This window comes from Schistocerca serialis, chromosome 3 (genome assembly GCF_023864345.2).
Source record: "Schistocerca serialis cubense isolate TAMUIC-IGC-003099 chromosome 3, iqSchSeri2.2, whole genome shotgun sequence".
Lineage (NCBI taxonomy): Eukaryota > Metazoa > Arthropoda > Insecta > Orthoptera > Acrididae > Schistocerca > Schistocerca serialis.
The window spans coordinates 791,977,697-791,990,821 of NC_064640.1; positions in this window are offsets into that span (position 1 = coordinate 791,977,697).

Genomic DNA, 13,125 nt, shown 5'->3' on the forward strand with positions numbered 1-13,125 from the left:
AACTAACCTAAGGACACCACACACATCTTTGCCCGAGGCAGGATTCGAACCTGCGACCGTAGCGGTAGCGCGGTTCAAGACTGTAGCGCCTAAAACCGCTCGGCTACCCCGGCCGGCGTTGAGTGTTTTGACTGTTAATTCGTCTACATGTAATTTGTCTGTAATGTTTTTCCTAATGGATTTTCGAATTCGAGGAGAATATCCGCTCTCTTTATTGGATGAATTACGGTACTGGTTTCGAAATACAGGTTTGCGTCTACGTTGTGTTGGTTTGTTGGTTCGTTTGTCATCAGTCAACCACTACAGAGGCTGAATTCGGCTAAACGCAGGTTTCACAGGAGGGTCATTGTAAACAGTGCTTCTTTTCGCAGTGGTAGCCTCCTACAGATAAAACTATTTCGCGATTGTGTGGGATGTTTACGACTACTGAAACAGCAAACCTTGTATGTGTTTATTATAGTGACAGTTTTGCGATTATTGACATTTTTATGCCTATTTCGTATACGCGTTGGAGTTTGAGGTATTTGTTGCTGTTTTATCGGAGTTTTCTTGGCTCGGTCTCTAGACTTTAATTCATATGTGGATTTATGCTGGCCCTGTACCCAATTTAAAGAGCTTGAAAATTTTTTTCTTTATTTAGACGCGTAGGTTACAAACAGTGGATTGTGGACTGGTCTATTATATAACGTGTACCACTTGTATGCTGCTTCTTTGTACCGTGAAGTACAATAAAATCCGCTTTTTAAATTCAGGTGTTACAGCCTGATTACCACTATCAGTGTTAAAATGTCTGATTTTTCCGCTTTTTGGTTTGAATCTTTGGGTGTGTACAGTATACCGCCAGTGCAGGCTGACTTAGATCTTCTGGGATTTCGAACGGCTTGTCGTGAATCCCCACTATACGCAATCCTACATCTGCGTGAGTAACCGACGCAATTCCATAGAAACTCAGAAAATTAGCAGACTGACTATTTCAAAACAAATTTTATCGTTCTTCATGTTACAATGTACAGCATTCGCTGAGAAATTTTACTGCAATTCAACAACGGCATTTACTTTTAATCAAATAACACTCCTGAACCAAAAATGTATTTTAATAATCTTGGCCATTTCATACCTCTGTGCCAACCTGAAATGTTCAGGGTATGGCTCCTGTCTCCATCTTCGCTGTGGCGAGTGTAGTTACAGTTTCGTTAGCCGAACACCTGGCCGTACGCCAGACGGTGCTCAGCGTAAACACGTCTATGTTGGCGAACATACTCTGCCAACTACCGTTGTCGAATAAGTGGTGATAGCTTGAGACCACTTCCTTCACCGAATTAGATATTCTTAAGGATATTTATTTTATAAGAAGGAATACTTTACGTCATTAGACCGCTTTACAGTTGACCCACTTGATAACAGTAGTTACAAATAAACTTTCGCCACTTGCGACGACTCCCTGAGCCGGCCGCTGTGGTCGAGCGTTTCTAGGCGCTTCAGTCCGGAACCACGCGGCTGCTACGGTCGCAGGTGCCAATCCTGCCACGGGCATGGATGTGTGTGATGTCCTTAGGTTAGTTTGGTTTTCGTAGTTCAAAGTCTACGGGCTGATGGCCTCAGATATTAAGTTCCATAGTGCTTAGAGCCATTTGAACCATTTCTGACGACCCCCTGAAAACGAGTGATCCTAGGACAATGAAACTTTGTGGAAACATTTTTAACGACGTACGGAAGAGAAATAAACGATTGAATGAAATTAATATTAATCGCCATCCGAGAAGATTCGAATATGGTAACCTTGGTGGGTCGCGTTCGGTAGCCGCGCGGTCTAAGGCGCCTTCGCACGGTCCGAGCGGCTCCCCCCGTCGGAGGTTCGAGTCCTCCCTCGGGTATGGGTGTGTGTGTGTGTGTGTGTGTGTGTGTGTGTGTGTGTGTGTGTTGTCAATACTGTAAGTCAGTTCAAGTTAGATTAAATAATGTGTAGGCTTAGGGACCGATGACTACAGCAGTTTAGTCCCATAAGACCTTACCACAAATTTCCAAAATTTAACCTTGCTGGTTGCGAAGTTGGAACGATCGGCTAATGATTTGGTTTCCTCCGTATGTGTTAACACGTTTGCGTCGTAACAGAGTTACCTCATGAAGAACGTGAGGTATAACTCCACTGTGCAGCAGATATTTCAGTCCAAGGCACCTCTCTCCCTTAGAGTAGAGGCATCATATGTTGGGGAAGCAGATCACAGTAACAGTTGTCGTTCACCTTGCATGTCCTTGGTCCTTGGAGTCTGAGTTCCTCAAAAAAAATTGACCAATCATAAGCTGTGCCGTGAAGCGACACCACACAGTGAAGCGTTGGCGATGACGACCCTCAAATGCGACAACTGTGAGTGTTCACACCTCCAGTGAGCTTGAAGTGTGCTTCATCACTCCACATATTCCTCCAAGTCCACATGTCGTCATTTTCAATACTTCCAAGAAGAGAGCAAAGTCTACTCGAATGTCTGCGTCACGAGGCAAAAGTTGGTGGAAAATGTGGAGTTTGTACGAATACCTCTTCTCAGCTGCTCGCAGCACTTTTCAAACGGTGGATCATCGAACGTCCAGCTGCCGTAACACAGTTCGTGCGCTGCTTGAAGATCGCACTTGGCTTCCAAGATTCTCAGCCATGACAACAGTAACGTCTTCAACAATTTGTGGCGCAATTGGTCATTGGCCTCTTCTAGGAGCAAATAGAATCATTGGCCTATCGTTCCAAACTGCGTAACCACCAAGATCACCAGATTTCAACCCTCTCATGTGGAAATAAATGTTTGTTCCTTTCAGTGGTTTATTCATTACTTCTCCATGTCCTTACAAATGCTTCCACAAAGTTTCATTGCCCAACGATCTCTCGTTCTCCATGGGCGTCCTCTCAAGTAGCAATAGTTAATTACAACCACCATGTACATTAGTTTTCCGTGAACACGCCTTACACTTACAGCTATTCTATACTGGACAACCACATAATGGTGTGTGATACACGGTACTCAGGGCACCACTATCACTTCCCCCTTTCTTCTCCGGTCCCTAAAAGTAAGCAGAAAGAACGACTGTTTGACGTATCCGTATGACCACCACTCCTGTGCGAAGTGAGAGAGAATGTTGTATGCTAGGTTCAAAGGTTTGCTATGGGCGGATATAATGTGTGTGTGTGTGTGTGTGTGTGTGTGTGTGTGTGTGTGTGTGTGCCTGTGTTTAGAGTTTAGTGCCGAATTTATTTGCGTTCTTGAGAGCAACAAGAGAGAGAGAGAGAGAGAGAGAGAGAGAGAGATTAGGGAGAGAAACAAACACAGTTCCAGCACGTAAATTATTTTCTCTACTAACATAAATGGTGCCACTGAGCTTGGAATCTCCATTCACAAAAATTATAATCATCAGCAACGCTATGCATCCACAATACATTAGGAAAATTTGGCATTTAAAACCCAGGATTTTGCCGCCAAATCCTGTGCTCGTGATTTTTTGGGTACCCCTCCGTTCAGTTTTCAATTGAAACATTAGTGATAAACGAATTCACAGTCTTCGTGAAATAAAATCAACAAAGAGTTTCAGTGCCGTTAAGTGGGTGAAACTCAACGAATTCCAGTCGAAATCAGCCTAGCAGAAATCAGGCGATAACTAAAGCCTGCCGCGTGGTTGACGGCATTGCCTTTGTACGTTTGGCCGCACTACATGTCGTGACGACACTGGCTCATGACCAGTTACGATAATAAGTGGTAGTTCAAAGTTATAGTTATGTCCGCTTCAACCTCTATGGAGCAGCGTTTCAGACTACACTCAGCTGTATGTAAAACGCTATTTCACTTTACACAAAGTGTTTAGAAATATGTTCACTATCTTCACAGGAGAATGTGGTGGGAACAGATTCTTGCTAAATGGGCCATTCCGTTCTGTGACAGCCATCTTTCAGTTCATACTACAAGAGGTGCTTAACCTGTGTAGCACTCATATTTACACATCGTTCAGTATTCCTTCTCAGAGAACCCGTACACACTTGGCTGCCTTCCCATTTGTTCACGTGCCTAGAACACAGGCTCCTGTACCGTGTGCACGTTGTCGATGGATGTGGATTACACCAACAACTTTAAACGTCCCCATTGCCAGAAGTCTAAGACATTAAAGACAGGTGAACAGGAAGGCGATTAGACGCGATCTCTTCGATCAATGCATCATTAGTGAAATGTAAGAGTTAGATACTTTTTTAAGAGGCTGTAAGTTTTCTAATAATGGGGGTAGTGTCTGGAGCGGAAAATGACCACAATCAGTACAAGGTTAATTTCTCTGTTGATGTATATGGCTTTTTTTAGCATGTCACAGGCAATTCCTGTCAACTAAATAATACTACACCGAACTTGGTGCCTTCACTACAGAAACTTTTTTTTTTTTTTTTTTTGGGAAAAGGGGGACGGAAGATAAGAGTCATATTTTCTTTATTTTAATTGATACACTGATGGGCAAAACTTACGGACGGAAGTACACTGCTGGCCATTAAAATTGCTACACCAAGAAGAAATGCAGATGATAAACGGGTATTCATTGGACAAATATATTATACTAGAACTGACATGCGATTACATTTTCACACAATTTGGGTGCATAGATCCTGAGAAATCAGTATCCAGAACAACCACCTCTGGCCGTAATAACGGCTTTGATACGCCTGGGCATTGAGTCAAACAGAGCTTGGATGGCGTGTACAGGTACAGCTGCCCATGCAGCTTCAACACCATACCACAGGTCATCAAGAATAGTGACTGGCGTATTGTGACGAGCCAGTTGCTCGGCCACCATTGACCAGACGTTTTCAATTGGTGAGAGATGTACATCTAAATCTACATCTACATACTCCGCAAGCCACCTGACGGTGTGTGGCGGAGGGTACTTTGAGTACCTCTACCGGTTCTCCCTTATATTCCAGTCTCGTATTGTTCGTTAAAAGAAAGATTGTCGGTATGCCTCTGTGTGAGCTCTAATCTGTCTGATTTTATTCTAATGGTCTCTTCGCGAGATATACGTAGGAGGGAGCAATATACTGCTTGATTCCTCGGTGAAGGTATGTTCTGGAAACTTCAACAAAAGCCCTTACCGAGCTACTGAGCATCTCTCTTGCAGAGTCTTCCACTGGAGTTTATCTGTCATCACCGTAACGCTTTCGCGATTACTAAATGATCCGGTAACGAAGCGCGCTGCTCTCCGTTGGATCTTCTCTATCTCCTCTATCAACCCCACCTGGTACGGATCCCACACTGGTGAGCAATATTCAAGCAGTGGGCGAACAAACTGCTATATTATAGCTAAATAATAAAAGACCTTTCTTTCTATGTATACGCAGCAAATTACACTTGTCTACATTGAGATTCAATTGCCATTCCTTTGTTTTGGGATTGCATTTCCTTAGGATTACTCCAATGAATCTCAGTCTGGCATCTGTTTTACTGACGATCAACTTTACATGATTATTCCATTTTAAATCATTCCTAATGCCTACTCCCTGATAATTTATGGAATTAACTGCTTCCAGTTGCTGACCTGCTATATTGTAGCTAAATAATAAAGGACATTTCTTTCTATGTATACGCAGCACATTACACTTGTCTACATTGAGATTCAATTGCCATTCCCTGCACCATGCGTCAGTTCGTTGCAGATCCTCCTGCACTTCTGTACAATTTTCCATTGTTACAACCTCTCGATATACTTCAGCATCGTCCGCAAAAAGCCTCAGTGAACTTCCGATGTAATCCACAAGGTCATTTATGTATATTGCGAATAGCAACGGCCCTACGACATTCCCCTGCGGCACACCTGAAATCACTATTACTTTGGAAGACTTCTCTCCATTGAGAATGACATGCCGACTTCTGTTATCTAGGAACCCTTCAATCCAATCACACAATTGGTCTGATAGTCCATATGCTCCTACTTTGTTCATTAAACGACTATGAGGAACTGTATCAAACGCCTTGCGGAAGTCAAGAAAACGGTGTCTGTGGCCCTCTGAGTCTCGTAGACGAATAGCGAGATCTGGAGAATGTGCTGGCCAGGGCAGCAGTCCAACATTTTCTGTATCCAGAAAGGTCCCTACAGGACCTGCAATATGCGGTCGTGCATTATTTCGCAGGGATCGAATGAAGGGTAGAGCCACGGGTCGTAACACATCTGAAATGTAACGTCCACTGTTCAAGGTGCCGTCAATGCGAACAAGAGGTGGCCGAGACGTGTAACCAATGCACCCCATGCCATCAACCCGGGTGATACGCCAGTATGGCGACGACGAATACACGCTTACCATGTGCGTTCACGGCGATGTCGCCAAACACGGATGCGACCATCAGGATGCTGTAAACAGCACCTGGATTCATCCTAAAAAATGACGTTTTGTCATTGGTCCACCCAGGTTCGTCATTGAGTACACAATCGTAGGCGCTCTTGTCTGTGATACAACGTCAAGGGTAACTGCAGCCATGGTCTCCGAGCTGGTAGTCCATGCTGCTGCAAACGTCGTCGAACTGTTCGTGCAGATGGTTGTTGTCTTGCAAACGTTCCATCTGTTGACTCAGGGATCGAGATGTGGCTGCGCGATCCGTTACAGCCATGCGTATAAGATGCCTGTCATCTCGACTGCTAGTGATACGACGCCGTTGGGATCCAGCAAGGCGTTCCGTATTACCCGCCTGAACCCACCGATTCCATATTCTGCTAACAGTCATTGGATCTCGACCAACGCGAGCAGAAATGTCGCGATACGATAAACCGCAATTGCGATAGGCTACAATCTGACCTTTATCAAAGTCGGAAACGTGATGGTACGCATTTCTCCTCCTTACACGAGGCGTCACAACAACGTTTCACCAGGCAACGACGGTCATCTGCTGTTTGTGTATGAGAAATCGGTTGGAAACTTTCCTCATGTCAGCACGTTGTAGGTGTCGCCAACTTCGCCAACCTTGTGTGAATGCTCTGAAAAGCTAATCATTTGCATATCTCAGCATTTTCTTCCTGTCGGTTAAATTTCGCGTCTGCAGCCCGTCATCTTCATGGTGTAGCTATTCTAATGGCCAGTAGTGTAGAAAATCGTAGCGAATTGACGAAAGACCTGCAGTGGATCGACGCTTGATGCAGAGTGTGGCATAAGCTTTTCAACATAAGCAAATGTAAAGCACTGCGAATACACAGGCAGAAACGCCCTTTATTATATGATCACACGACTGCAAAAAAAAAAAAAAAAAAAAAAAAAATAAAATAAAATAAAATAAAAATAAAAAAAATAAAAAAAAATATCACTGGAAGCAGTTACTTCCATAAGAAATCTGTTAGTATTCGTACGGAGCTATTTGAAATTGAACGACCACATAAAATTAGTCACAGGTAGGGCAGATGATACACTGCGTTTCATTGGAATAAATTTTAGGAAATGTTGTACATCAATAAATGAATTAGCTTACAAAGCACTCATTCGATCAAAACTTAAATTTTGCTCGACAGTGTGGGAATCTGTATCAAATTGGACTGGTAGAGGAAATATAGAAGATCGAAATGGAAATAGCAAGTATCGTTACAGTTTCATGTAGTAAGCGCGAAAGTGTCAAGGAGACGCTCAGCCAACTCCAGTGACAGACGCTGCAAGAGAGGCTTTCTGCATCGCGGTATGATATGCTGTTAGTCGCGAGAGCGTACGTTTCTAATAGAGTCAACCAACATATTGCTTCTTCCTACGTTTATCTCGTGAAAAGAATACGATCACAAAATTAGAGAAGTTCAAGCCCACACTGAGGCTCAACACACCGTAGGGTGACTTGCGGAGAACAGATACAGATGTAGAGGTATAGAATGTTAGTTCAGTTTAACTTACATTGTTTAAATAAAACGTGGTTTGTCTGCCAGCCTTTCGATCGCCTTCTTTGAGGACTTCTGCCTTACCTGTCCGCTAGTATAGCTAAATCGTCTGAGAAATGTAAGCAAAAGATATTAATATCATTTTTGTTCGTCCAAGCGGAATAAATTTCCAGAGATTTTTATTTTTTAATTCTTTTTCTCATTCCCTTCACACATATATTTTACTTTGGACTCTGTGGCCGTGAGATTTTGGTCAATGAGTCTGGCTCAAGCAGAGACCATCAGCCAATGAAGTCAAGTCTTCTAGAAGTCGACGAAAGTGTAAATGAATGAGCTGTCTCGGGTTGCCTTATTATTCTTGCGTTCTTTGAAGTTCATGTGCGAAGAACATCTTGCCTATGAGATGACGGAGACGGATCACTCTGTATTTACTGAAGTCTGCCCAGTCACCTTTCTTATGGAGTGGGTGGATGAGTACGCGCTTCCAATATTCTGTCAGTTTCCCTGTGTACCAAATATCCTTGATGATTTTTGTATGTTCCTCAACTGTGCTTGTCCCATTGTGCTTCAATAGCTCCGACATTATACTGTCTTCCCCAAACATACCGTTGAATTTTTTTAATCTAAGTATATGTTTCTAAATCTCGTCTTTGGTGGGTGGTGGAAAATCTGGACGTTTGTGTGCAAGAGACTTCCTGGCAAATCATGAAGGCGGTCATGAACTGTTGTATAGCTCAAAGTAGTACCGAAATTGTCGTGATCTGTCGGAGAGAGTTAACGGTCTTGCTTGCTGCTGAAACATGGATTATGTGGTGTGGATCCACGTCCTTCTCATTGAAAATTCTATAAAAGTCATGCGTGATGTTTCCCCTGAAGTAACGTTCAATAACTGAATATTGTTCCCTCAAGTTCCTCCTCTTTGTCTGTCTCGTTAATGTTGCCACCTGCTTTCCGATATCTAAAAGATGTTGTTTAACCTAGCCTGATTTTTATCGTTATAATTCTTGAACACCCTCTTCCTTTCTTCTGTAGTATGACTCTGAGCACTATGGGACTCAACTTCTGAGGTTATTAGTCCCCTAGGACTTAGAACTAGTTAAACCTAACTAACCTTAGGACATCACACACATCCATGCTCGAGGCAGGATTCGAACCTGCGACCATAGCGGTCTCGCGGTTCCAGACTGCAGCGCCTAGAACCGCACGGCCACTTCTGCCGGCATCTTCTGTAGTATCTTCACATACTTAGCCCCAGAAAGATTGTTCTGTGTTCTTCTTCTGGGGTTAGCTTTTTGTTTTTCCTTATAATTTGGTTTGGATCTGTTTCCAGGTGACTGCTTTTTCTTCCATCTGTTCTTCTATTATCTTAATTCCTTGGATCATTTTTATGTCAATTTTCTGAAGATGTGTACTCTTACAGTGCAAATTTAACTTCGACGCTGTCGCAGTAGTGATCCCAGTCGACGTTAGTGACTCTGTGAATCTGTTCATCGTGAACTTCTTTGTGAGAACGTCACGTGACAGCAATGTGGTGAATTTGGTACACATCAAGCAATTGTATGGGTTACCACCACGTATTTTGCTTTCGAAAATGTTTCCACAGAGATCGCGAAGTAATTTTCAAGTTCTTTTGTTGACGTAACGCCACGATTCTGGCACCTTTCCTGCCAATAAGTTTGTGGTGGGAAACTCTTACGAATTTTTTGGTATTCTTTAAATCCGTCGAGTTGTGGAATGACAGTGCCTAGTAGGATGCTTATATCGGTTCTTAGTCATACATGACACTAAAACTAATGTCCAGTAGCTCCATTAAACATATAGTAAAATTTTAATTTAATTTTTAATGACGTTTACAGTACTTCTAATTTTTTTTTTACTACAGCGATACATTTAATTCATTCTATGCAATATATAGTTCAATTAAATAATATTTTGCAATTGTAAAAATAGCTAAACCTATGTAGGAAAAATGCAGAAATGAAGTTCTACTGCAAACGGTGGGGGAGGGGGGACAGTAGATTTGGCAGTTCCGTCAAGTGGCAGGATCTGCTCCATACGACTCTGACGTGACGTATCTCACAACGATTATTCCGAGGGAGGAAAGTTGTCACACTAATCAGTAACTTAATATCTACACAGAACGAGCCCTCTATGTCATGTGCTTGAGTCAACGATTCGCCGGACGTCACATTTCAATAGGCGGCATTATATACCAGATCAATATGGTGTAAAAGTAAATTTTTATTTTAATTGATGGTGAGATTAATGGTGGCAAACCGTTCAAAATATATTTTGTTTGTTCATAATCCATTCAAAGTTCTCAGACTGGAGGATACAGTGCACTGCAAACTGTCTAGCTCGACCTTCTTTACACAGCGAACAGCCAATAGCATTTTTCGAATACATCGTTCTCCACCTTACTCGACTACCATTTACTTTAATTGGGTCGTATGCCACAGTGCTTAGGACACTGCAGTCTCATTTTTGATAACCTGTGTTTAAATCTTCATGTTGGCTTCCGGAGTAAGACTTTCAGTGGTTTTTCTGCTTCGCTTCGGGCACATGCTAGAGTGGTTCCTATGCAAACCCACTGTCGGTTTGTTTACCCGAAGTTGTCCAGTTCGAGAGTGTCCATGACAGTTTAGTGTTTATGAAAATACGCTGAAGTGCTGAAGAAACTGGTATAGGCATGCATATTCAAATACAGAGATATGTAAACAGGCAGAACACCGAGATATGGTCAGCAACTCCTATATAAGACAACAAGTGTCTGGCGCAGTTGTTAGATCGGTTACTGTTGCTAGAATGGCAGGTTATCAAGATTCAAGTGAATTTGAGCGTGTTGTTACAATCGGCGCACGAGCGATGGGACACAGCATCTCAGAGTAGCGATGACGTGGGATTTCCCTGTACGACCATTTCACGAGTATACCATGAATATCAGGAAAACGGTAAAATATCAAATCTCCGTCGTTCTCTGAGGCCGGAAAAATATCCTGCAAGAACGGCACCAACAACGAATGAAGAGAATCGTTCAACGTGACAGATGGGCAACCCATCCGCAAATTACTGCAGATTACTGCAGATTTCAATGCTGGGCCATCGACAAGTGTCAGCGTACGAACCATTCGACGAAATATCATCGATATGGGCTTTCGAAGCAGAAGGCCATCTCGTGTGCCCTTGATGACTGCACGACGCAAAGCTTTACGTCTCAACTGGGCCCGTCAACATCGACATTGGACTGTTGATGGCTGGAAACATGTTGCCTGGTCAGACGAGTCTCGTTTCAAACTGTATCGAGCGCATGGGCGTTTGTGGGTATGGAGGCAACCTCATGAATCCATGGACCCTCCATGTCAGTAGGGAACTCTTCAAGCTGTTTGAGGCTCTGTAATGTTGTGGGGGCGTGTGCAGTTGGAGTGATGCATCTAGATACGACTGTGACAGGAGACACTTACTTAAGCATCCTGTCTGATCTCTGCATCCATTCATGTCCATTATGTGTTCTGACGTAGTTGGACAATTTGAGTAATACAATGCGACACCCCACACGCCCAGAATTGCTACGGAGTGGCTCCAGGAACTCTCTCCTGAGTTTAAACACTTCCGCTGGGCACCAAACTCCCCAGACATAGCATATCTGGAATGCCTTGCAACGTGCTGTTCAGAATACCCCCTCGTACTCTTAGGGATTTACGGGCAGCCTTGCGGGATTCATAGTGTCAATTCCCTCCAGCACTACTTCAGACATAGTCGAGTCCGTTTTGCGGCACTTTTTCGTGGTCTCGGGGCCCTACACGATATTAGCCAGGTGTGTCAGTTTCTTTGGCTCTTCAGTGCATAAACAAAATCATGTAACATTCTGTTTTACAGCTCAACATATTTGAAAGTTTTTTTTTTCCTGTATCTCGTATCCGAGTACAGATGGAAACCTGAGATGAATTTTAACTTATGCAACGAAACTGAAATTTGTCTTAGTTCCAGATGTAAAGCTATACGTGTGCCGATAGAAATCTCTCTTTTGCAGTTCGCTCTCTCGCCCGTTCTTTCGTTATCAAATTTGGCTAATGTCGAGATGGCGACAAAACAGCAGCAAAAGGCATTATTTGGTCTTCCTTTAACATGTGCTGTTTCATTACAACTGCTTCCTTCAGCGAAAGGGGCGTCCGGATCACGCCTTGCACCATTGGCCCCTTTCTTCTTTTTTTTATTTTTTGAGTATGTGTTGATGTTAGTGAAAGACTTCGTCTGTATTCCTCGCATTCCAATAACTTTGGATGAAACGCGACACCCCATATAAACAGCAGTCACTCTTGACTCCTGTTTATATGGGGTGTCGCGTTTCATCCAAAGTTCAGTAACTTCATAAATGCTCGCAAAGTATGTAAGTCTTTGACTGTCTAGTATCGTACCGCTGTCGGGGACGTTTCCACACACTTCTTCCCTGACCATCAGGACTCAGTACGAAGCGGGACCGATCATTTTTTTTTTATTATTTTTTTTTTATGGGACTCAACTTCTGAAGTCATTAGTCCCCTAGAACTTAGAACTAGTTAAACCTAACTAACCTAAGGACATCACAAACATCCATGCCCGAGGCAGGATTCGAACCTGCGACCGTAGCGGTCTTGCGGTTCCAGACTGCAGCGCCTTTAACCGCACGGCCACTTCGGCCGGCTGGACCGATCACTGACGACAGTCAATGAGATTCTAGGCCGGAGACATCTCTGGAGATGCGCCGACAGCGGTGAGATACCAACATGTATGTCACCCGCCGTACTGTCCGACAACCAGAAGTGATGATTTGGGGTGCCATTTCTTTTCACAGCAGGATCCCTTGCGGCACCCTTACAGCACAGTGGTACCCTCTGCCTCCCCCCATTTCGTTACCCTTCATTTCAAGCCATCCTGAGATTACATGCGAGCAAGACAATGCCCGTCCTCACACAGAAAGAGTTTCTACTGCTAGTCTTCGTGCTTGCCGAACACTACCGTTGCCAGTAATGTAGCAATATCTCTCCCAATTACGAACGTATGGAGCATTATGAACAGGGCCCTCCAACCATATCGAGATTTTTGATGGTGTAATGCCCCATTTGCTCAGAATTTGGCACGAAATCCCTCAGTAGGACGTACAGGTATTCTGTCAATCACTGCATCAGAATAGCTGCTGCCATAGGGACCAGAGATGGACCAGAGCGTTACTGACTTGCTCAATTTGTGAAGCTGTTTCTCTTGAATAAATCATCCAATTTTTCCGAAAAC